The sequence below is a fragment of the Equus caballus genome, chromosome 9, assembly GCF_041296265.1.
Source record: "Equus caballus isolate H_3958 breed thoroughbred chromosome 9, TB-T2T, whole genome shotgun sequence".
NCBI lineage: Eukaryota > Metazoa > Chordata > Mammalia > Perissodactyla > Equidae > Equus > Equus caballus.
Genome location: NC_091692.1, coordinates 82785092 through 82809057, shown reverse-complemented (window position 1 = coordinate 82809057; position 23966 = coordinate 82785092). Strand labels below are relative to the sequence as shown.

The window sequence follows — 23966 nt, the reverse complement described above, 5'->3', positions numbered from 1 at the left end:
CGCATCTGAGAAGGCTGATGATTTTTCAAAGCATTTCCAGGCAGCGTGCAGGAAGCTGTGCTGCTCCCTGGAAATGTCTGGGGGCTGTCCACTGTCGCATTTTCTGTTCACTGGGGTTTAATGTCCTCTCAAAGATTATAGACTTTAGGAAATCGATTCTTAAAAGATCAAGTGTCTGGTGAATTGAGGGTGGTACTGAGATTAATTTCCAAATCTGAGTTTATCTTTTGTCTGAAAAGTATCATGTGTTAAGTATTCCAGGAATTCTTTTAAAGAGCTACAAAACAAAATTATCTATAATCACTTCTTTTTTTTTTCTTTCTTTCTTCATTATTTATCATCTGAGTAAAGCAACAAACCTTTCAAATCTCTTTAGGACAGAGTAGAAGAATCATGCCAAAAAATAATCAGAGAAGGTTTCATAGTTAAGAAATCATCCTTTTAAATGAGTAGAAAAAAGTCCTGGAAAAAAAAGATCTCAGGAGTTTAGATAGTCCTTTGCTTTTTCTTTCAGAAAACAATGATGTTTATTACCAAGAATCAGATTCTAAGTTCCTAAATTTAAATCTATATTTTAAGAACGTGAGCACAAAAATAATTTTTTCGACATTTTGTATATGTATATACGTGTATATGTACATATAAGAATAAACCATGAAATGAAACAAGGGGCAAAACTTTTCAAGAATATAGATGTACGTACGATATGCATATGGTCCCATACCTTCATTTTCCTAAGAACAATGCAAAATTTAATTTCCCTTATGCTTGCATCAATGTAACCAATCCAGCTTATTCCACGTGGTCTTGATAACAATGCTGCTGACGTCTTGAGCCACTGCATTTTGCTCCAATTCTTCCAATTGCTAGAGCAAGAATGTTTTTTCTTGTTCCACAGCATCTTAAAACATACTGGGAAGTGCGCTAGCCCTTGATGGTTGTTAAGAACAACTTGGTAACCAAACTGATGGACTGGTAAAGAAGGAACTGGTGGTGTTTGGAGAAGTTGGCCATGCAAGACGAGAGGCAGGCAGTGATTTACTGACACAGTCCCACCTTCCAGAATTATCCACTCCAGTTGGTAGACTGTCATGGCCGACATCCAAATCTGAACTCTTCAGTTTTAAGGCACGCTACCCTGATAACAATTGGACACTGTTCCTAGGAGAGGGTGGTGACATAATATAAATAATCGTGTTGTTTTTATTAGCATATTCCTGCCTATTCAAAGATTTTTGAAAGCCATTGGAAAGCTGTTGCTCTAAAGTCGCCCCCAAACACCTCACTTGCTTAGTGAAATTCCCCTCATACGGAAATAGGCTGAAAATAAGATTGAGGAATCCGGGTCCCCCACAAACATCCTATCGGGCTCCACCTTGGCTGGGATTATTACAAAACCCCGTTTTATAGATGATGAAACTGGAGTTCGGGAAGGCTAAGTCACTCTATCCCTGGTTTCCCAAGTGCCCCTAAGGGAATGGCCTCAGTAGGCACTTTGTCACTCGATGCACAGGGATTTATGCAAAGGATTGTTTATTTTACACAAAAGCAATTGGCCCTCTGAGTGGGCCCACGGATGACTGATGTTTACAGGCCCTGGAGTTCCTGGGAACCCAGGGTGACTCCAGGCCAGAGGGAGCTAATCCCAGCTCCTCCCAAACCCCGACACCTGCCTGTCTCCTCCTCCCCGCCCGACTCTTGCCCCACCGCCCTTCAGCCATAATGGGTACCTCACAACCCCTTCAACAGTCTTCGTTCCCTATTACCAGCAGAACTTTCTGGTTCCCTTCCTTCTCCCAACCTCTCATCAGCCCGGGTGGCCACCACTCGTGCTTCAGGCCTCGCTCCACAGAGTCTCATTTCTTCCAGGAGGTTCTCCCTGCCCCCCTCTCCATCAGCTGGATTGAGGAGCCCTTCCTTCTGCCCTCTTAGCATCCTGTGCTGCCTCTAGGCATCCCACGCTGAATAAGCAGTTGATTTGAACTAGCATAGTGTTTAAAGGCCTGGGCTCTGGGGCCAGTCAGCCTGGGTTTAAATCTTGGCTCTGCTTCTTACTAGCTCTGTGACCCTGAGCAAGTTGCTTAATCTCTCTGTGCCCCATCTCTCCCTCTATAAAATAAGAATAATAGCATAACCAGCCTGCTGTGAAGATTCCAAGAGTTAATACATGCAAGGCACTTAAAACAACACTAGCACATAGCAAGTGTTCGTTATTTATGTATTCAACTGTTTTCTAGCCCATCCCTTCACTAGACTGAGTTCTTGATTGTAGAAATCATCTCTTCATTATCTCTTAGCACAGCCTCTGACACATAGTAGGTACTCAGTAAATATTTGTGAAATGAATGAATGAGCAATAGAGGCCGCAGCCTCTGCTGAACCCTCTGCCTGCAGTTAGCTTTCTCTAGTGCCCACCATGGTTTCCATTGGCTCAGGGCCCACATGGCTGAGCTGATTTGCTCAAAAGAGATGTAGCGAGGCAGAGAAGACTTGCCAGTGCTCTTCCCAGCTATCCCTCCAGACAGAGCTGCTCATCCCATTGGAGTTGTGCAAGTCTAGGCAATGCAGCTTTGCAATGACCACTCCTTGTCTGACTAGGGTGTTGACTTGTTTTCATGGAACTGAACCTCCCCCCATTGGAAGGTCCCAGGGGTTCAGACTTAGGCAACAGCCTCACTGGCTGCTCTCTGGGCAGGTAAACATCCCCTCACTATTGCCCTGGCTATGCCCCAGGACCTGGAGCTCGCTGCTCCTGCTTTCCACCTGCTATGGGCCAGCTTTGCCTTTATCTCAAAGCTCAGAAGCCACCCCCTCCAGAGCTTTTCCAGACTACTCCCAAGTGGAAATCATTTCTCACCACTTTAACGCCCATCATTCTTTACACTTGTTTCTTCACCTCTTGGAGTCTGTTCTATTATCTGTGAAGTAGATAACAATGCCTATTTCAAAGGGAGGTTGTGAAGATTGAGTGACTCAAGCAAATGCTTCACAGCATAAGCATTTGCTTATTTACTACCTTGGAAGTTTCTGGAAGCCAGGGATCCTCTGTTTCATGACTACATGCCCCTTGTCCTTAGCATAGCACCTCACTCATCTTAGGCATTTAATAAATGTTTCCTCAATAGATCAATCAATAAAAAAACCAATCAGGAAATAAATGATAGCAACATAGCAATATCCTACAGTTGTAATGCAGAAAGGAATCGTCTTTGTGGGATTCTCTTCCTTTTTCCCTTTTTTTTTAAATTGTTTTCAAATTAGAAATGGCCAAACCAAATCAACTATCTCTTTCCTGGGAGATGACTTCTCAGTGCACGGTGTATTCAAAATGTCATTAATTAGAGAACTTGGACTTGGGAGTAAAAACACACACGTACGTGTTCACATCCTGGGAATGATTTTCAGAAAGGAGTGGGTGCTCATAATTCTCCCCCACATGTAATGTGGGCATTTGCTACAATCAGCCACCTCTTTCATCTTCTTATGCCATCTCAGGGCTTTCCCTCCATGACATTCATCTGTCACTACCTGTACCCAATGTTGCCAAACTGATTGACACCTACTCTTCTTGACAAACAAAATTTCCTCGGCTCACAGAACTCACTAGAAACCAAAGTGGAAAGCCTAGAGAATTTTTTCTTAGGGGACAGGAAAGCAAGGATCACTGTGTGATTTCTTAGAAGCCCTGGGCACAGGGAACCAGGAGGAAATGCCTTCCTTTGAGACTCTGTCCTGCTGTCTCTCACTGATATTCAGAGAAGCCTGTCACTTTCACTGTGTACAAGTCACCACCCTTCGTTCCCTTGCCCATGCTCTGAGCCCTGGAGGGAAAGCCCAGATTCCCTACAAGGTGGTGCCAGCCAGAAATTGCCCCATCCTCCTTATCAGACATACTTGCCTGCCCGACCCAGATCTGTCTCTTGTACAGTCACAGGAGAGGCTGAGCTCAGGCAGGACGACGTGCTCAGGTGAAGCAAACTAACTGGCCTGAAAGCTGACGGTGAGCCAAGACCAGGCCACCCAGGAAAACCCAGAGCAGGTCAGTTTGGCAGCAGGATGCTAAGAGGATGACATGGGAGGCCTAGGCTGCCCCGGGCGGTGCCCCAGTGCACAGAAAGAATCTATGGCCAGCTCCAGGCAGGGACCTCAGCATCTATTTCTTTTCCTCCCACCTCTGACTCTCATCCTGCAGCACTTGCTACAGTGGGCTGGCTGCTCAGACTGGCAGGTAGATACACACAGTGCCTAATGTACCCATCTAAGACAGCAGTGAGGGGAAGATGCACCATTGCTTTATGCAGCTCTAAGAAAGAAAAAAAATGCTACCTATCAAATTATGACACAGAGGATCCTTATTATTTACAATGTGTACTTTATACTTACAGAGAGCTTTTTAAGATTTATTTAGAATAGGCTTTTACTATAGATCAGTCTCATGCATACATGAAAAGGAAAATGTCAGTGAAGCAAATTGCTTAAGGTAATCCTAAAACTTGGTCACATTCAGAATCCACACCCTCTGAATCACTTTCCAGCTCACAGTTGTCTACGTCCATGCCTTTCCCCACACGTCATCTTCTGTGCCTCCTGGAGCACAGGGATGTTCACAGGAATGAGACAACACTTCTTCAGAGAGTGCCCCACTGTTGCCTCTGGGGTGTTGTTCCAAGCTGTTGACATCATTCTGCAAAATTTGAAGCGCAGGCAATGAAAACTGGATCGTGAATGCTTCTGTCCCAAAAGCGACAGATGGATGCATCCCATTTTTCCGAGATGATGGAAAGAAAGAATGTGCATTTAAATTGATGAAATATGAAACAATAATGACAGCTAACGGGTATGGAACATCCCAGGAACTGTGCTAAGCATGCACCTTACATGTATTATCTCATTCCATCTTCTCTCTGATAGGTAATAATACGAGCTACCCTTACATAGTGCTTACTATGTGCCTGACGCTGTTTAAGTGCCATACATATATTCACTCATTCAACCCTCCCAGCAGCCCTATGAGGTGAATACTATTATTTTCTCTATTTTGAAGATGAAGATGATGAGAATAATTACTCGCACAAGATTACACTGCTTGGAAGTGGTAAAACTGGGATTTGAATTCTGAAGTCCACTTCTAGAGTCTACATTTAACCACTCCACTATATGAGGTTCCATTAATGTGCCCATCACACAGATAAGTGAACTGAGGCTTCAAAGAGGTAAATACCCTGCCTAAGGATACACAGTGCAAGGGCCAAGGTTCAAATCCACAGAATCAGACTCTAAAGCCCTTGCTGCTCACCATTTTTCTATCTTGTGCAGGGAAGACAAAAGGGTGAAGGGCAAATCCAGCTGTTTAGATTTCATCTTGTAATTCAGAACCCCACGGGGCATCACTTTGATAAAATTTAACTTGCTTTCTTTTCTCTCAAAGATGCGGGTAGCACAATTGTCTTGTAGTGGCCTGAAGAAGGCCTCATTCATCTGTTTGTTGATTTTCTGAATAACTCTATTTAAAATGTCCATTTGGGCCAAGTCCCTGCGCTAAGTGCTCCAGGAGCTTACAATGTAGTATTCCTGCTACTACAGGACTTTGTGCAAGTGATGGCAGATGTGGCCAAGAGAGAGGACATGCTATTGTCAGCTGGAACGGACTGGAACCTCTTGTGCCACTGATGCGGATGGTCTACGGAAAGTGGGGGAAAGATGGCAGCCAAACCACTTGTTGGGCAGTCAAAGAATCTGAAAGAACGGTCATGGTTAATTAACTCAAAATTGACATATTTGCCTTCTCATTATGGAACTCCTTCCATCCCCTAAATCTTGAGTAAAGTTTGCCACACACGCAAAGGCCTTGGATAACGACTTCTGATGCGAATTGGGAAAGGAAGTTGAGTTCCCCATGTGTGTGTGGATGGGGGAACAGGAAAGCATAGAAGAGAAGAACCAAACTTAATTTGGGGGTTCAGGGAAGCCTGCTATATTACCACAAACACTGGCCCGCTGACCCCTGTTTGTGGCAGTTCTGAGCTCCCGGAAGGCAGACAATTTGTCTGTCTTGTTCCCTGTTGTTAACCCAGAGCCTTGAAGGATGCAGACACAGAACAGGTTCTCAGTAAATATTTTTTGATTGAATGACTAGACGAAAGACTTCAGGAGCCCTTCAAAGTCTCTGCCGGATGAGTTTCCCCCTTAACATTCCCTGATGGACCCTCAAGGACCAGCACATAGTAAGTGCTCAATAAAGAATCCTTGATTGACAAGGACATTTCTCCACAGTTTAAATAATCTCTTTGTACCATCTTCCAGAGAAATTACTAGATCAAAGAGAGTGGAGACAGGTAAGGCCCTGGATATGTAGTACCTAGTACCAAACCCTTTTTCAAAAGGAGTACAGAGCTTGTTCTGCTCAGAATTGTAGGAGAGTGCCTAGAACAACGTCTAACCCTCTTGTGAATACCTCCTCCACCTGCCCTTCACAAAGAGAAGGCAGCTCAGCCCCAGCTGACCTTGAGCTTTCCCTGGGTCACTGCACCTTCTCACCCGGGCCTCTGCAAGAGCCTCCAGGCTCAACTCCCCGCGCCCACTTCTGACTCCCTCGACTGCGTCCTTTCTTAGCAGCCACAATGCTCTTTGCAAAGAGCAAAATCTGAACCTATGTTTGCCCCATTTACGATTCTTCAATGGTGATTTTTTTTTCTCTCCCAAACCTCTCCTATCACTGGGCCTGGAAGTGGGTTAAGTGTCCTCCTGACTTCTTTGTTGGCCCTTCCAGTCCATTCTTCCTTCCTCCTCCCTAACCTACTCTCCATCTCACACCCTGCTTTAAATATTGCCCAGGTCTGTCTCACTCCCAAACCTGCAGGCTGTAACCAACATGAATAAACATTCTGTGCCCCCATAAATTAAATCATAGTAATGACTTATTGGATCTATTTTTATTGGACTGCCACAGGCACAGGACTTCCAGAATTCAGATGCCATAGATATTTCTCAGGCATGTACCATGTGCTAGGCATCAACTGGACTAGTCCCTTTCACATATTGTGGCATCTAATTCTCACCACAAGCCTACAAGGCTGATAAAGACACAGAGGCTCAAAGGAGTGACATATAAAGAAGAAATGGCCCCAATGAAAGTGAATGACTGAGAGGAGCTTTTGACCCAACTCTCCAGACTCCTAGTGCTGTTTGTTAAGTAAGCGTTTATGGAACCCCTGTACGTAAGGAGTATCATACTGTGGATTCAGGGGAAAAGGCAGCTTTAGTGTTTCCCTTTGACCTTACAGCATTGATGCTGGGAAGGTCACCCAGGGGTCTAATCTACATTTCTTTTGCTGCAACTCAGTCCCATTCCTACCCCTTACCTCAACCCCACTCCCAGATAGGTACAAAAACAGCGGTTGCTGATGAGCCCACCAAGCTTCTCCTCCTCTTGTGGCTTCTCTCTTCAGTTGCTGCACAGACCTGAGACAAGCATCACAGAACAGGCTTCCTGTCTCCCTGGGCCTTGCCTCCGCTCTGCCAGTCACTCTTCAGCCCCTGACCAGAGTCCAGGAAGACCAATAGCTTCAGGAGAGTCTTCTCTGAGGGGAAGGAAGGAAAGATAGAAAGCTGAAAGCTGGCAGCTTCTCCCAGCCAATCACTCCTTAGGAGGAAGCAACAGGTGACATTTTGTGGGAAGATTGTGACCCCACCTGAAAGGCTCCCCAGATTGGGAAATAGTACTGGCAGGCTCCAGTACTTTCCATGGCCCTCACAGATCCCTGGAGCCCCCATCACATAGAACCTCAGAGGATTCTTCTTCACTGGCTTATCAAAGAAGATAAGGACGGCAATGGCCTTCCTATGGGACTAATACACGACTGTGTCTGGGTCCCCTGGAACACAGAACAGGCCTAATAAATATCTGACTAAATGTTTGACAAATTGAATGAATATGAGAGAGAGTGAGTGAGTGAGCAAATGAATTAGCATATGATTAAATGGAACAACAAAGAGAGTAAGGGAACAGCAGACTGAATCAGAATAAACAAACAAATGAGTGAATAAAAGAATAAACTTCAAAGTGATTGAATGAGTCAAAGCAAGGAAAGAATAGTAAAGTGATCAAATGAGTACGTGATTGAGTGTGTGAAAAAAATTAATTCATAAATGGGTGTGTCAATTGAATGAGTATGTGGATGATGCTTAGATGGATGAGTCAATGAGTGAGTGACGAATAAATTCACAACTTCTTAGAGGAAGACTGGGGAGCTAAATTACAGACTCTATGAGGCCAATAACCATGTCTGTTTCTGTTTTTGCACTATCCCCATCCCCTTACATAGTAAAGATTCAAATAGACGTTTGTTGGATGGATCATTAGAAATCCTCCTGCTTGCAATATAGGATACCAAACTCTGCGCTTGATGGAGACCTTCGAATATCTAGGTTCTTCATGTGAAAAGAACTTTGACTCTTGAGTTAGATGGGCCTGGTCTTAAATCCCAGCCCTGACATTTCTTAAGCTGTGTGGCCCATCAACAGGCACTCAAACTCCTCTATAAATTGGGGACAATCTACCTACTTCAGAATGCTAGAGTAGAGATTAAAGATGAATATGTGTAGAAACACCCAAACAGCATCTAGCACATAGAAGATGCTCAATGAATGAACATTTCTTTTCTTTCTCTCCCCAAGTGCATCTTCTTCCTTCTATCCATCCAAAGCCCACCAGCTCCAGTGCCCTTTGAGGCCCTGCCCTCTGGGAGCTCACAGCCTTTTAGGAGACAGAGACAAGTTGAAGGAACTCTGCTAGGAAGTGGCATGATGAATCTTAGGCTAAACTATATGAAATTGCAATATCTCAGCTGTTTATTACCTAAAATGCCAACAACTTCACGTTTCAATTATAGCGGCCAGAAATATGTGGGAACAAGAAGAAAGGGGCAAAGGATTCATCCTAGGGAAGGTTGAATAAGCCTGGAAAACACTGGTGGGATTTGGATGTTACACCATCAGTTGAAGAACTTGGTGACAAGCAAATGAAATTCACTCTATTTTAGGCAGAAAAGGTATTTCTTGGAAGGATACTGGGAAGCTCAGTGAATTGCTTGGAAGGCTGAAGACCCTAGCTCAGAAGAACATGACATGGCAGGTCACGTGGCCAGAGTCAGAGCCAAAATTATGCCGCAGAATTAAACCATTGCCTAGACACCTGTCTGGCACTGAAGATACCAGTAGCCTGGACTCCAATGGCCACCAGTGGCACCACTGCTCCTGTTGCCGTGGAAGGGTGGATGTTGAAGCCACCAATACCACCAAAGAGCTTTCTTCATCTCCCTGCTTCTTTGTGTCACTAGCTCCAAATTCACAGCCCAGGGGAGACTTATCTAATGATCAAGCGTGAGTGAAGGGTCAGCAAAGGAGTCTGGGCACGTGAGAAGCTGGGCTTTTCAGCTTCCATAGAAAAAGAGGGGTTCTGCCTTCTGCTAAGCTTCCTGAGAAATGAAAATTCTCCAAACATAGCAAGGGCATTCAGAAGCTGAGAAACTCCAAAACTGCATATAGTGGGCAAAATTTTGCAGTAGAGGAGCGAAAAGCAGCAGGTTTCAGTTGAGAGGACAGCAAAGTACATTCAAGGAGCAGAGATGCAACTGACATGTACAACGCCCAATAGGATGTGGCAACAACGGATACCAAAATGGTGCTGGGGCTGATGGGTAGATCCTTAAATGTCTTCTAAGGCATTGGGGCTTAATCAAGGGGGCAAGAAGAGTATTTGGGCAGTGTTTGGGGAAAGCGACATGATCATACAGTATCTGCTAAGATAATCTGGGGGGCAAGTGGAAGGATGGAATGGAGAACTAGAAGACTCTAGAAAAAGAGACATGAGTCAAGAGGCTGCGGGCTTGGCTCAGACACTGACTATAGGGATGGAGGAGAGCAATCTCACACATTAAAGGCTTAGAGAAGAGTTGTCTACACCAAAAGATCCTGGACCCTGGACAAAGGGTGGAGGGTTGATATATGGTCTGTAACTGAAGGGTTTCTTCTGATCTGAGTGTCAGGCTTGGGGTCAAGGATTCTCCAACCAAGGCTGGAGGTGTGAAAACCAGGGAGCAATGAGGAAGAAAGGAAACTCTGACTTGGTAAATGGGAGAGCCATTAGGACAATTTTCCCATTGCAAACAGCTAATGCAAGGTAAGTGGCAAAGATTTTCAAAGCTGAATCCTGTCTGTTCCTTTTCTTTTCAAGTATATCAAAAGAAAAAAGAAAGAGTTGCTTGCTTCCGTATTTGTTTCTTATTGCTACCGCAACAAATTAGCACGAATTTAGCAGCTTGCAACAATGCAGTTCTGGAGGTCAGAAGTCCAAAATCAAGGAATCTGCAGGGGTGTGTTAATTCTGGAGTCTCCAGGGGAAAACCCTTCCCTTTCCTTCAAGGCCGCCTACATTTCTTGGCTTAGGGACCCTACCTTGATCCTCAATGCCAGCCAACACATCACTCCGACCTCTGCTTCTGTCACCACATCTCCTTCCCTGAGGCTGACACTCCTGCCCCCTCTCTTATAAAGACTCATGTTATTAACTGGGCCCACCTGGATAATCCAGGCTAATCTTCCCATCTCAAGACCCTTGACTGTTGCCGTGGAAGGTAACATATTCTCAGTTTTCCGGGATTAGGACATGGACATCTTGGGGGAGGGGAGCATTTTTCTACCTACCACAGCTTCCAAAATTATCAATATCTCCCTCAGTTAATGGAAATGAAAAGGAAAGAAGGAGATAAAGTTGAGAACTGATCCACAATTCAAATAGCTGCCTATGAGGAAAGCTAACCAACATGCATGGAGTTCCTACCACATGCCTCGCATTTTACATTTCTTACCTTACGGAATTAACATCTCCAAGTCTGGGCCTTGGAGAAGATCTGCATAACTGCGAGAAGCCAAGAGCCATCTCCGATATTTCTAAGGACTCCTGGGATCACAAATGCTATCATGCGGGGTACCATTCCTGAGATGATGGGTCTGCTAACATCCACCTCTTCCGGATTATTTTTCTAGTTCACCTTTTGCTGTTGTCTTCATATTGGCATTGTTTTGCTTCAGTAGACGCAGTGGAAACCAAAATACTATTGACATAAAACTGCTATGTCTGCAGAAAAACAAACTTTTAAAATGATTTAGGTTTGAAGGAAGAGACTTACAGGCACGACAAGAAATAATTTCCACGATGAAGAGCAGACATCACATTTGCTAAAGTTTGTCAGCTCTCCCCACACAGGGGGCCCCTCCCTAGCAGCCATCTCCTGCCTCAGACTCCAGCTCAGCTGCCTCGCTGCCCCCTCTCACAAGTGGGCTTTGCAGGATGGGATTCTCTAGGGCAAAGTTAGTTCATGAGTCACTCTGTGGGAGGTAAGGCCTGAGGGACACCAGGATTAGCTGAGGATCCCCAAAAGGACAGTGATGGTTGCTGGGAGCAGCTGGGGTACAGGGAGGGTGGAGCTTCAGATAGAACACTGCCCATCTCTATGGTGACTTTATGCAAAGCAGAAAAAAGCACACCCTCTTGTCTGATGTAATAATATAAGTTGCCCTTTCCTCCTGGTGGATGCAGACTTGTACCAGGGAGTACACAGTCCTCACTCGCCTCCTTGGTCAGGCATCTTTGTGCAGTGTTCAGGCTGCACCACCGGATGCAGGATCCCTGGAGATAGCAAGAGCAATCAGGGAGAGGAGAGGAAACATTAACCTCACAGTCTGACTGTTCAGACCCGGTCTGGGCCCTGTGCCACACCACATCTTTCCTTTGGAATCAGACAGAGCGAGAAACAAATTCAAGCTCCATCATCATCTATGAGTAATCCTGGTCAACTCTTGTATGCCCCTTGAGCCTCAGTTTCCTCATCCGTGAGGAGATGCTCATGCCTTGTGATGCTCAGACCTCATAATGATGTAAGGATTAAATCCTTTCTCCATCGATGAGGACAGCCAACATCTTGATTGCACCTTGTGGGAGAACTTGAGCCGGAGGACCCCCAAATGGCACCTAGATTCCTCACCCACAAAGTGGTGAGATAATAAATGTTTGTAATTTTAAAACACTAAATTTGGGGGTAATTCGTTATGCAGCAATAGTTACCTAAGACATTCCTGTTTTACACACGGGGAAGGAGAGTGGAAACTCAGCCTCACTGTAATTTACACCTTTGATGGATGGAGGTTTAACTGAGAAATACTATATAGGATAACATCCCAACTCCATTTTTCTAAGCCTCATGTTTGACAGAGTAGGATCCTCTCATTGCCTGTGGTATCATAGAAAGATAGATTTGATCTTTGTCCCTGGTTCCTGGTACTGAGCTCCTAAAGCCCTTGGAACTTCTTGAGAGATAGGGTGATAGGAGCCTCTTTTGTTCCAACGAGATCACTCTTGGTGGGCCCCTGGATAGCTTCAGGATGGGGACTTGTCTCTTGAAAGACCAAACCTTGATTAGAAGCTTGGAACTTTCAGCTCTACCCTCCAACCTTGGGGCTGGAGATTGAGTTAATCACCAATGCCCAATGATTTAATCAATTGTGCCTACCTAGTAAAACCTCCATGAAAACGCCTAATGGTGGGTTCCGAGAGCTTCTGAATTGGCAAACACATCTATACGCCAAGAAGGCAACACAACCCAACTCTACAGGGACAGAAGCTCCTGCGCTCAGGACCCTTCCAGACCTTGCTTTATGTACCTCTTCATCTGGCTGTTCATTTGTATCCTTTATAATAGACCAGTAAAAGTAAGGAAAGTGGGGGCTGGCCCGGTGGCATAGTGGTTAAGTTTGCATGCTCTGCTTGGGCAGCCTGGGATTCCTGGGTTTGGATCCCAGGCACAGACCTAGACACCACTCATCAAGCCATGCTGTGGCAGCATCCCATATACAAAATAGACGAAGATTGGCACAGATGTTAGTGCAGGGCCAATCTTCCTCACCAAAAAAAAAGTAGCTAAAGTGTGTTCTGGGGTTTTGTAAGCCATTTTAGCAAATGATCAAACCTGAAAAGGAGGAGTTATGGGAACCCCCTGACTTTGTAACCATAAGTGTGGGTAACCTAGGGACCCTATAGTTGTGACTAGCCTCTGGAGTGAGGGCAGACTTGTGAGACTGAGCCCGTAAACCTGTGGGGTCTGCACTAACTCTAGGTAGTTGGTGTCAGAACTGAACTGAATTGTAGGACACCCAGTTATTGTCCGAGAGTTTGAGAATCAGTTGGCTGAGAAAAAAAGCCCACACAATTGGTGTCAGGAGGATTGTGGATAAAAACAGCTCACTGTCCTGACTGAGATGCTGGCCTCAGGGCCCAGTGGGGAATCCACTACCTCAAAGGCCTAAGAAAAATGGTGCCTAGAATTGACAAACTCTAAAGCCCGTGGGGAAGGTGGGAAATAATCCCTTATTACCCGAGCTGGCAGACAACCAGCTCAGACCTTCGGGAAACTTCCATGAGACATCTCCAGAATTTGGCTTTGGGGCCTCCCACGGCCATAGGGGTCCGAGATCATCCCCTACATATTCCCCAGAGCATCTTCCAGAGATGAGGAGAAAGAAGAGGGCCAGCCACAGAGTTAGAATCCATTCTCCCCTTTATTTGAGCTCCACTTTACACCTTTACATGAAGTACTTCATTGGATCCTCACAACCCTAAAAGAGTTGGCATCCTTGCCCTACTTGGGTTTCTGAGGCTCACAGAGGTCATGCTGGTTACTCAAGATCATGCAGTCAGAGGCAGTGCGAGAACTAGAAAGTGGGTCTCCTGACCCCGGTGGCCCAGTGTTTTCATGACACCAACTATGCTTCCACTCCCAGGAGCCAAGAAGCAGAGGGAGCGAGAGACGGTGAAAGAGAGAACGCCAGGGAAAGGACAATATATGAAGATGAACAGTGCGACTTAAGACTCTTGATATGCCTGAGGACAGAAATCTTTTGAGGCAGTAAGATTGTGTTGTCCTACTCAAACCATGGGATCTAACACACACCCTCCTTGCCCTGTGCTTAAGAATGTCCCTGCCCCTTTGGAAATCAGTCAAATTGCGGGTTTCCCTCCCCCGAACCTGGGTGGGGGGAGGGGTGATGGCATCCGCTCAAGTATCATGGAGTCTTAGTGTAAGAGAGCACTGTCACCAGGGGCTGGGGGAAGGGAGAACGGGCTGTTATTGTAAAATGGGTACAGAGTTTCAGTTTGGGACGATGAAGAAGTTCTGGAGATGGATGGTGGTGATGGTTGCACAGTAATGCGAAGGCACTTAATGCTACTCAACTGTACATTTAAAAATGGTTAGAATAGTAAATTTTATGTTGTGTATATTTTATACAATAAAAAAAAAAAAACACAGAGAGAGAGAGTACTCCTCCCCCCCCAAAAAAATACCTCCTGCAAGTTTCCTCTTGGTTGAGTGGGAGGACTCAGAAAAGATGCTATGTCCTCTGTGGAGTGGAGTTTTTGGGAATCCTTCTCAGACCTAGAGAACCCAGATGCCACCACATCTTTGTCCCGGCATAACTGGCCCAAGTTGCTGCCATTTGGGTCCTCCCTGAAGGAGTTCCCAGCTCTGCAGTAAAGGAAAAACAGGCAAACAGCTTCACCAAGCAGGCACTGGGCCAGAATTTCCAAGATGGCAGCTCAGGGAATGTCAGAGCTGGGATGACTCTTAAAGGTCTTCTGGTCCAAGTCCCCCATTTTATGGATAGAGGAACTGAGTCCCAAAGAAGAGAGGCACTGGCCCACAGAGCTCATCAATCAGAGCAGAGTCAGAAGCCACGCAAGTTTTTGGATCAGGGACATGAGTTCAAAGCCAGCTCTGTCACTGGAGTGCTGTGTGATTGCTGAACTGGCCTCACCTCTCTGAGCTTCATCTTGTTCATCAGTAACAGGAGGGCAGGGAGAACACTATCACACTCTTCAAGGTCTTAGGGAGGTAACAAGGAGGCTGAGGGTCTCAAGTGCCATGCAAAGGGCCTGGTCCCTGGTAAGTGCCCACTCCCCACCCTATTCCTCTAAAACCTTTTGTCTGGACTCTCAGACACTGCTTCCCCTACAACCTTACTCTGTTGTCATTGCCAACAGAGCGAGAAGGTGCGAGGCAGATTGACCTGGGTGTCACCACACAGCGGGGACAGAATCATCAACTGAGCAGGCCCTCAGAGGAAAGGATGCCCGGCACTGGGATCCACAGGCAGCTTCCATTCCATTGGAGCCAACCAGAGGATAGCTCATTTCCCGCCTCAGCATTCCCACCCTTCCAGGCTCCTCCCTTTACGGTGTTCCCTCCACCAAGGGGCTGGGATGTCAATGCTCACAATAAAAGGAAGATGGGTCTGGGGCAGAGTGCCAGGCCACCTTCTCAGTCCTTTACAAGCGCCATTCATTCAATCCTCGCCCCAGCTGGGTCAGTGAGGGTAATGATAGCTCCATGGTAACTGAGACACCGAGACAGAGAGGTTGAGGAGAGGTTGAGGAGCCTGACTGAACTCACAAAGCCAGGAAACAGTTGAGCCACAATGTCCACCCAGAGACCCTAGGAAGAGGGGAACAAAGCTGGCTTTAGGGTCCTCACAGAACTGCCTTTGGATCCCCGCTCTCTACCTGGGCCAAATGATCTTGGATATGTTACTTCAACTCTTCAACTCGATTTCTTCAAGTGTAAAGGTGACGTCAGCAACATGGGCCCCGCCTGGCCGGTGCAAGACTCCTCAAGGAATTATGCGAAAGCACCTGGCCCCTGGCAGACAGACTCAGGAAATGACCATTTCTCTTCCCTTCCCTGAGGGGTCACCCACCTCCCAGCCAGCAGCCCAGCTCATGCCCATGTTTGTCAACACCACATCCGGGCCTGAGTGGTGTTGTCACCCTACATTACACCACCACACCTCTCCAGTGACATAACCCCCCTCCGTCTCCCTCCCCACCCACCCGCGCTGGCGGAACCCAGGCTCTGCTGACACATCCTCGCTGAAATTCAAGACCAGATGCCGTGTGTTTGTTGGAGGGCAAAGCCAAGCCCAGCCCCCTTTTCTCTTTGCTCTCTCTCTCTGTCTCCTGGCCTCGGAGGCCTGAAGAGGCTGCCAGGAGCCGGGAGGTGGGAGTGGGCACCCACAGCAGCAGAGCCAGGCCCAGCCCATCCGGCACGTCCCGTCGGTTCCTGAGGCTGGATGGCATGAGCCACAGACGCGGTAATGTGGCAGCGTGAGGAAACGCGCCTGCCTGTTGAAACCTATTTCTCAATGATGAGAGCCAACGGGGGCTGGGCAAGGAGAGAGAGAGAGAGAGGAGAGAGATGCCTGAGTTCCCAGGACTAAGTCTCCACTCTCTCACCCATTCAAAAATATTTTTTGAGCACTAACTATGTGCTGGGTCATTAGCTGGAGACACTGTCATGAGTAAGGCCAGATCAGAGTTTCCAGCTTCACAGAGCTGTACATTCTAGCAGATGACGCAGACAATAACCAAGTGAACTCACAAGGAAACAAAACAAGGGAGCATCAGATTGTGAAAAGTGCTTTGGGGGAAACAGATGGGCTGATGTGACCATAACTGAGGCGGAGGAGTAGGTACTCATTTAGTGGGATGATTAGGAAAGGCTTCTCTGAGGAGGTGACAATGAGATGAGACCCCGAAGATGAGAAGGAGCCAGCCATGTGAGGGGCTGGGGTGGAACATTCCAGGGAGGAAATGGGGAATGCAAAAGTCATAAGATGGGGAAAGGGCTGGCTTGCTGAAAGGCTAGGAAGGGACAGAATGGATGGGGCGTGTAGGATGAGGAGGAAGGTGAGGTTTGAAAAACCTCTGGACGCCAGATCTCCAAGGTGGGGCCTTCTAGGCCACGGCAGGAGTTAGCACTGAATCTCAAGACAGATTTTAAACACCCTAAAGGACTCTTCCCTTCCTGAGGACACAGGTCCCGAATGCCCAGGGGACAACGGTGACCAACATGAGGCCCACTCACAGGCACTGGGATAGAGGAACTCAAGAAACCTCGGAATCTGTCAAGATCAATGCGCCTCCACTCTGTAGGTGGGGGACAGCCCCGAGATGGGAAGGGACGTGCCCAAGATCACTCTGTGCGGCTATGGTAGAGCAGAAACGAGAACCTGGGACACTAGAAGTGAAAGTAGGGCCCACATTTTTAGCAGTTACTATGTGTGATTTACTTTCACCCTTCACAACAACCCCATTCTTTCACAGAGAAGAAAGGGAACACGGTGCTAGGGTCCCACAGTCAGAGGAGCTGGGAGCCAGGCTCTGTGCCCAGGTTCTTTGATGCCAGTGCCCACATCCTTTCCACCGGACTGTTTGGGATTTACATGGCTGTTCCTGGAGTCCCAAGCTGCTCAGGACCCAGGTACTTCCTGAAAGCTGCTGGAACTTTCTTTGGGAAACATTTCAGGACCCAAGCAGATGAAACGAATGTGTCAGTTGCCTTCATGCATCATCCATTGAGAAACACATGAACACATTTTTTTAAATAGATCCAGGAAACCATTGAGAAATAGATATCACTCTACATATACTTCCCATAATCAAATGTGCCTCTCTGAATGTATGTTGAAACTGACCTCGGACAGAAGCGTTTTTATGCATAAATGGTCCTCTAGATCTTTCTCCTTGTGGCACGGTGGAACTCAAACTTCCACTTCATCGAACTGTGCAGGTTTGTAGAAACAGGCAGCTAGATCTTATACCCAGGGTTTCTGAGTCAGCAGGTTGAGACTTTCATATCTAACGAGTTCCCAGGTGATGCTGACACCGCTGGCTTGGGGACCTCACTTTAAGAACCACTGCTGGGGGGGCTGGCCCCGTGGCCGAGCGGTTAAGTTCGCGCGCTCCGTTGCAGGCAGCCCAGTGTTTCGTTGGTTCGAATCCTGGGCGCGGACATGGCACTGCTCATCAAACCACACTGAAGCAGCATCCCAGATGCCACAACTAGAAGGACCCACAACGAAGAATATACAACTATGTACCGGAGGGCTTTGGGGAGAAAAAGGAAAAAATAAAATCTTTAAAAAAAAAAAAAAGAACCACTGCTGGAGTGGACACTGTGGTCTCTGCCCAGATACCCCACTGGGACTGAGGCTCTCACTCACTCAGGGATTGTCTCTCCCAAGGAATTGCTCTTAACTGCAGGGCACCGCCTCCCCTGGAGTCATCTGCCCTTCCTGTGAGCAGTCCACTACAGGTCAGTGTAGAAGTTCCGAGGACTCAATTTGGGACAGTTCTGCAGGGCCAGCCCAGCTTCAGAGCTCCCCGCAGGATTGGCTGAGGCCTCGGTTGTGACTGCATCAGGGTTCAACGTCTCCCACTGCCCAGTCCTACCTTCCTCATTCCCTTGCAGGTGTTGCTCCCCAACGTACTCCCCAGGAAACAGCTCGAATTCAAATTTCTGTCCCAGAATCTATTTCCCAGAGTGTCTGACTTCAGAGAGTTGGTACCAGAAGTGGAGTGATCTAAGGAAGCAGACTAAAGTGGGACTCTGGAGCTTCATCACCCACTCCCTGGGTGGCGGACAGTGAGTACTCTGGCACTTGACGGGTTGGGGCATTAGTACACCCTGGGGTGATGAGTGGCGTAAACGTGAAGCCTTTCACTAGCGGCAAACTGGGATGGGTTACCCAGGGAAGGGAAGGAACTGGCGGGTGCAATATCTCAGGCTTTGGGAGGTTTCGAGGAGGTACTAATTACAATGTCAATAAAATTGGATGGCTCTCGCTGAATGCCATTAGTGTGCTGGACAAAGACGGTAAAAATCACCAATTTAAGGCAAAGTGTCAAAGTCAGAGGGCTTCTTTGGCAGCATCTAAAGAGCTCTCATCTCCTGCAGTTAGAGATTCGAAAGGCTGAGAATCAGGCCCAGGTCTTCATTAAAAGGGTAACAGAGCACCAGAAAATTCTCAACCCTGGCAATTCTGTTATGCCAAGGTCAGAGCTTCAGTTAGAAAGAGCGGGGCCCTGAGACTTGGGACCAGGACACCAATGGGGATACGCTCAAGAAGGCTGAAGCCCCCAGATCCTCCAGAACGCTCCAAGACTGCAGAAGTAGCCCAGGACTCCTAGTGAACACTAGCACTCCCGCCTAGCTTAAAAATGATGCAGAAAGCTGTCTCCCCTTCTCTGTGTTGCAAGAAAACATATGTCCCTCCCTCCCCACTCAGTTCAGACCCTCATCTCATCTCCGGATTTCCAAACTCATAACTAGGGCCAAGTTATAACATTATTCAGCCAGAAAATGCTGGATCTGCTAGGCTTCCCTGATAAGGACTGGGAACGATAGGATCCCAAAACAGATGCCAGATGACACTTAACCATCGAAGCAAGATGAGTGCAACTGTTGTAACGAGCAGCAAAGTCGCAGAGGCAGCTAGGGGCCTGACCCACAGACAGCTCCAGAGATGGTTAATAGAACACAGCATTCCTAAAGACAGGCTAGATGAGCAGCCAGGAAGGGAATTGCTCAATCTATGCAATCCGAATAAATCAGAGATCAGGATCTCTTGCCAAGTTTCCAGACCTGAGCCCATTTTCAGACATGGAACCCACAGACTGAAGAAAAGACCACCTCCCCAGGAAGAAGGACCCTGCACTGCCGTATCAAAGTGGCCGCAGGGTTTTACTCAGAAAAGGAGAATACCCAGAAATTTTGAGGACTGTTGAATACAGCATCTGAGTTGATATAGGAGGACCCAAAATATTCTCTTGGCCCCTGTTAGAATGAGAATGTCTGGGATCCAGGTGCTCAGTGGACTCCCGGCTCAGGCTGGCTCATGGTGGGTCTACAGACTGACCCAGTGGTCATTTCCTCAGTCCCTGAATATGCAACTGGAATGGACATACTTGGTAGTTGGCAGAACTGCCATGTTGTTTCATTGAGCTAGGAGATAAGAACTATCGTGGTGAGGAAGGGCACGTAGAAATTTCTGAAACTGCCTCCACCCACCCCCACTAGCTAAGATAGTAACTCAAAATCAATATTGCACCATGGGAGAGATTAGTGCCACCCTTAAAGATCCGAAGGATATGGGGATAGCAGTTCTCACCATGTCTCCTGTTAATTTGCCAATCTGGCCACTAAAACAACTAGAAGGATCCAGAGGTTCACAGTGATGCCAACACAACCAAGTAGTAGCCCTAGTTGTAACTGCTGTGCTGTGTGTAGCAACTCTACTGAGCAGGTTAGCACAGGCTGGGATGGAATGTGGCCACTGGGCTGACGCATGTGTCCCTTTGCATCTCTCTCAGGAAGGAGGACCGGAAGCAGCTCACATCCATGTGGAATGGACAACACTGTACATTTACAGTCTCCCCCCCCGGCGTACATTGACTCTTCTATTCTCTGACATAACATAGTCTAAAGAGATTTGGACCATCTAGACATTCCACAGAACATCACGTTGCTCAACTATATTAATGACTTCTCATTAATCCGTGAGTAACGAGCAAGAAGTAGCAAGTACCTTGGAGATCTTGATAAGGCGCAAGTACTCCAGAGGATGGGAGATAATCCCCATGAAGATTCAGGGTCTTGCCACATCCATGTTAATGGGTTCTGGGAACGGCCAGGACATCCTCTCCAAAGCAAAGGGCAAATTATTGTATCTTGCACCTGACACCAAGACAAAAGTACACCACCCGGAAAGCCTCTTCAGGGTCTGGATTCAGCATATTTCACACATGAGAAGAACGTGCCAAGCCAATTCCCAAGTGTCACAAAAGATTGCCAGCTTTGAATGGAGCCTGGAGCAGATAGTGCTACACAGCAGATGCTGGTTATGGCATGTGGGGTTTATCGCAAACCTTATAGGAGAATCGCATGCATATTCCTGTGGCAGGTCTGCCCTGGTGGGAGGGGATGAGGACCCCTAAGGTGGGAACCACTGGGTCAGCTGTTCTCAAGGCTCCCTCCAGCTCACATGTTCTATGGATCCTTCTTACCCTGCGTTTGCTCAAGCCCAGGTCTATAATGGTCTTACTTATTTGGGGGCCAATTCTGCCTGTGACTCATCCATGTGCCTTGCTAATGGCTGCCCAGGAAGAAGTTCCCTACAGCTCTCACTCCTGAATTCTGGCTCAGAATGGGCTGAGAGTGCCAGGCAGGGGCGTTGCCAAATTGTTTCTAATCAGAATAAGAACTCTGGGCCATTTCCGTCACTCTACCCTTTGCTTTGGCTGCAGAAACCCAACTTGCATTGGTTTGGAAAGCCCAGTATTGTGCCTTCTTGTTTGGGGCTGCAGTCTGTGTAAATCCCAGCCTGCAGCTTAGTGGCCTTGCCCTGAACCCTGAGCCTTGCCTCCTCCAGAGGTGCAGGGCTGAGGGAGAGGCTGAGGAAGAGACTCTATGGAAGAAAGCCTGGTGTGAAGACACCTTTAGTTGACAGCCAATGTCCCTTCTGCTTGCCCACAGAACCCAGCTGAAGGAGAAGGACTGGTCTAAGTCCGTCACGGCTTTGTCATCTGGGAGATCCCTTCCTCCCTCTGGGCCTAGTTTCCTCATCTATCAACTAGGGGGCTGGATCAGGTGATACCTACGGAGACTCTGCCTGCTTTGATGTTCTGTGACCCGTAACTTGAAAACGCAGGGAAAGAACTGTCGTCTCCTCTGCTTCCTTCCCCTCTCCCCGCTCATCTTGGGGCTCCTGGTACAACCTCCTGCAGCCAATTTTGGAAACCTGTCAACATGCTTGTGCTTCAAGAATAGAAATAAATGGGGGCTGGCCCCGTGGCCGAGTGGTTAAGTTCGCGCGCTCCGCTGCAGGCGGCCCAGTGTTTCGTTGGTTCGAATCCTGGTGCGGACATGGCACTGCTCATCAGACCACGCTGAGGCAGCGTCCCACATACCACAACTAGAAGAACCCACAAGGAAGAATATACAACTATGTACCGGGGGGCTTTGGGGAGAAAAAGGAAAAAATAAAAAATCTTTAAAAAAAAAAAAAAAAAAAAGAATGGAAATAAATGAATAAACACATCTTAAAATAATGAGAAGCACCAAGGCCTGGCAGATTGAGCAAGCTCCCAGCTGGGGCTGGTGTGGGGTTGGTGGCCCAGACCCCAAGCAGCTGAGTGATGCATCCCCATCATACCACATCCTGCTGAGTTGCATAGAGAGGGTCGTCTGCACAGGACACATTCTGGAGACAGAGCACTTCAAACTCAGCCCCACGGTTTCTGCTGCATCCTCACCAGGAGACTCCTGAGGCACCTCCCTCCCCACAGGCTGCATGGGGGGCGGCCCGGGATGTCAACTCACTGGCGTGGGGAGGGCAGACTGGAAGGGCAGGGCCTTGTCTGTCAAAGTGACTTCACTTCCTCTCTGGAGAAAGAACTATTCAGTTTGAAGAGTAATTCCTGGCACACAGTAGGTGCTCAATAAAATGTTATTTATTATTGGTGTGTTTGAGGCAGTACAGCCTCGAGTGGTGGCTTTCAAATATTTTTGACCAAAAAATGCACTTTACATCATGACACAGAACATGAGTGTGCACACACATACCCACAGTGTGTATGTGTGTATCTGAAAAAATTTTTCAGAAATCAGTCCTTAAGGCTTGCTACAAGCAATGTACTCATGTTTTCTCTTCTACTCTATTCCCTTTTTTAATGCTAATCATAAGCCACTAAGTTGATTTTACAACCCACTAATGGTTAACAATCTCCAGTTTGAAAAATATGGGCACAGAAATCAACTTGTGTTTGCATTCATTTGCTGCGACTTCTAAGCTAAGTGCCCTTGAGCAATGCACTAGTATTTCTCAGCTTCTGATTCCCAGTCTGTACCGTGGAGGTTTTAAGGCCACCTCCTGGAGAAGGCGAATGTGAGGGTGACATGGATGTATACAAAGCCCAAAGCCCGATCCCGGGGCATGGTGAGTATCCTGTACATGGTAGATGTCCATACAACGTCACATGAGGAACTGAGACTCTCGGCTGCAGGAATGTGGATCCCCTGCCTAATCCTCCGATACTTTAGTCCTCCCCACCCCCAATCTGTCAGAGACGGGCAACTCATTACCTTACAAAGCACCAGGGCAGCTGGGTCAGGTGCAGAGCCACCCATGCTTTAGGAGAGACACCCACGAATCAGACGCTAATCCTGCCCTAGAGGAACTTAGATTCCAGAGATGAGTCATGAATCCAATGATTACACAGAAGGGTGGTGTCTGATGCAGAGGAAAGTCAACAGGCCTGGAGTTCAAGATGAGAACTGTTTCTTCCAAATGGGGAGATCAGGGTGGCAGGGTCCACATTTACGTGCTCAACAAGGGCACCCCAGGCCCCAGTGCAGCTCTTGGCATATGAGAAGTGCCTTATAAATATGCATGTATTAAATCATTGAATGCATCAAAAAGAAGATGGCCTGGGGAGGAGCCAGACTTGCAAGGATGGACAGAGGGAGGACATTCTAGGAAAAGAAGTCACTTTCAGGGAGACTCACTTAGTGAAATCCAAACCCAAACCAGGGAAGCCAGAACCAACCATCCTACCACTGCCTCATCCCCACAGCCCTGTATCGGCCCAGAAAAATTGAAGAAGGAAAAAAGGAGTCTAGAAGTGGGAACTTAGCCCCAGTCCCGGATCTCTCACACACCATCCTGGTGACCTGGGGGAAGTCACTTCCCCTCAGTCTCTCAAATAAAGAGCGTTGGACATGATCATCTCTAAAATCATTTCCAAGTCTATGAGCTCTTGTTTCTATGGCCCCTTTTTATTCTCCTTTTTCCCTTCCAACTACCCAGGGGCAGCCCATTGTGTGCTGCTGTCGTCGTTTTTTTCTAGATGTTTGGCCCACAAACATGGGCCACAAACAGCTGGCTGGGTACAAGGCTGTTCTGGTTACTATTGTTATGAAATAAATTACCCCAACCTTGGGTAGTGTAAAGAACCACCATTTTATTTTGTGGGCTGAGAATTCAGGAAGGGCTTGACTGGGCTGTCCTTGCTTGAGGTC

General features: G+C 47.3%; 1 long non-coding RNA gene across 1 annotated transcript; it reads right to left on the bottom strand.

Annotated features, from left to right (window-relative positions):
- Nucleotides 1-4357: 4357 nt before the first annotated feature.
- Nucleotides 4358-11483, bottom strand: LOC111775105 (uncharacterized). The gene is made up of 3 exons (XR_002810607.2): nt 10869-11483; nt 7362-7580; nt 4358-4684 (listed from the first exon to the last, which is right to left on the bottom strand). It is a non-coding gene; the product is annotated as an uncharacterized lncRNA (long non-coding RNA).
- Between the last annotated feature and the right edge of the window lie 12483 nt (nt 11484-23966).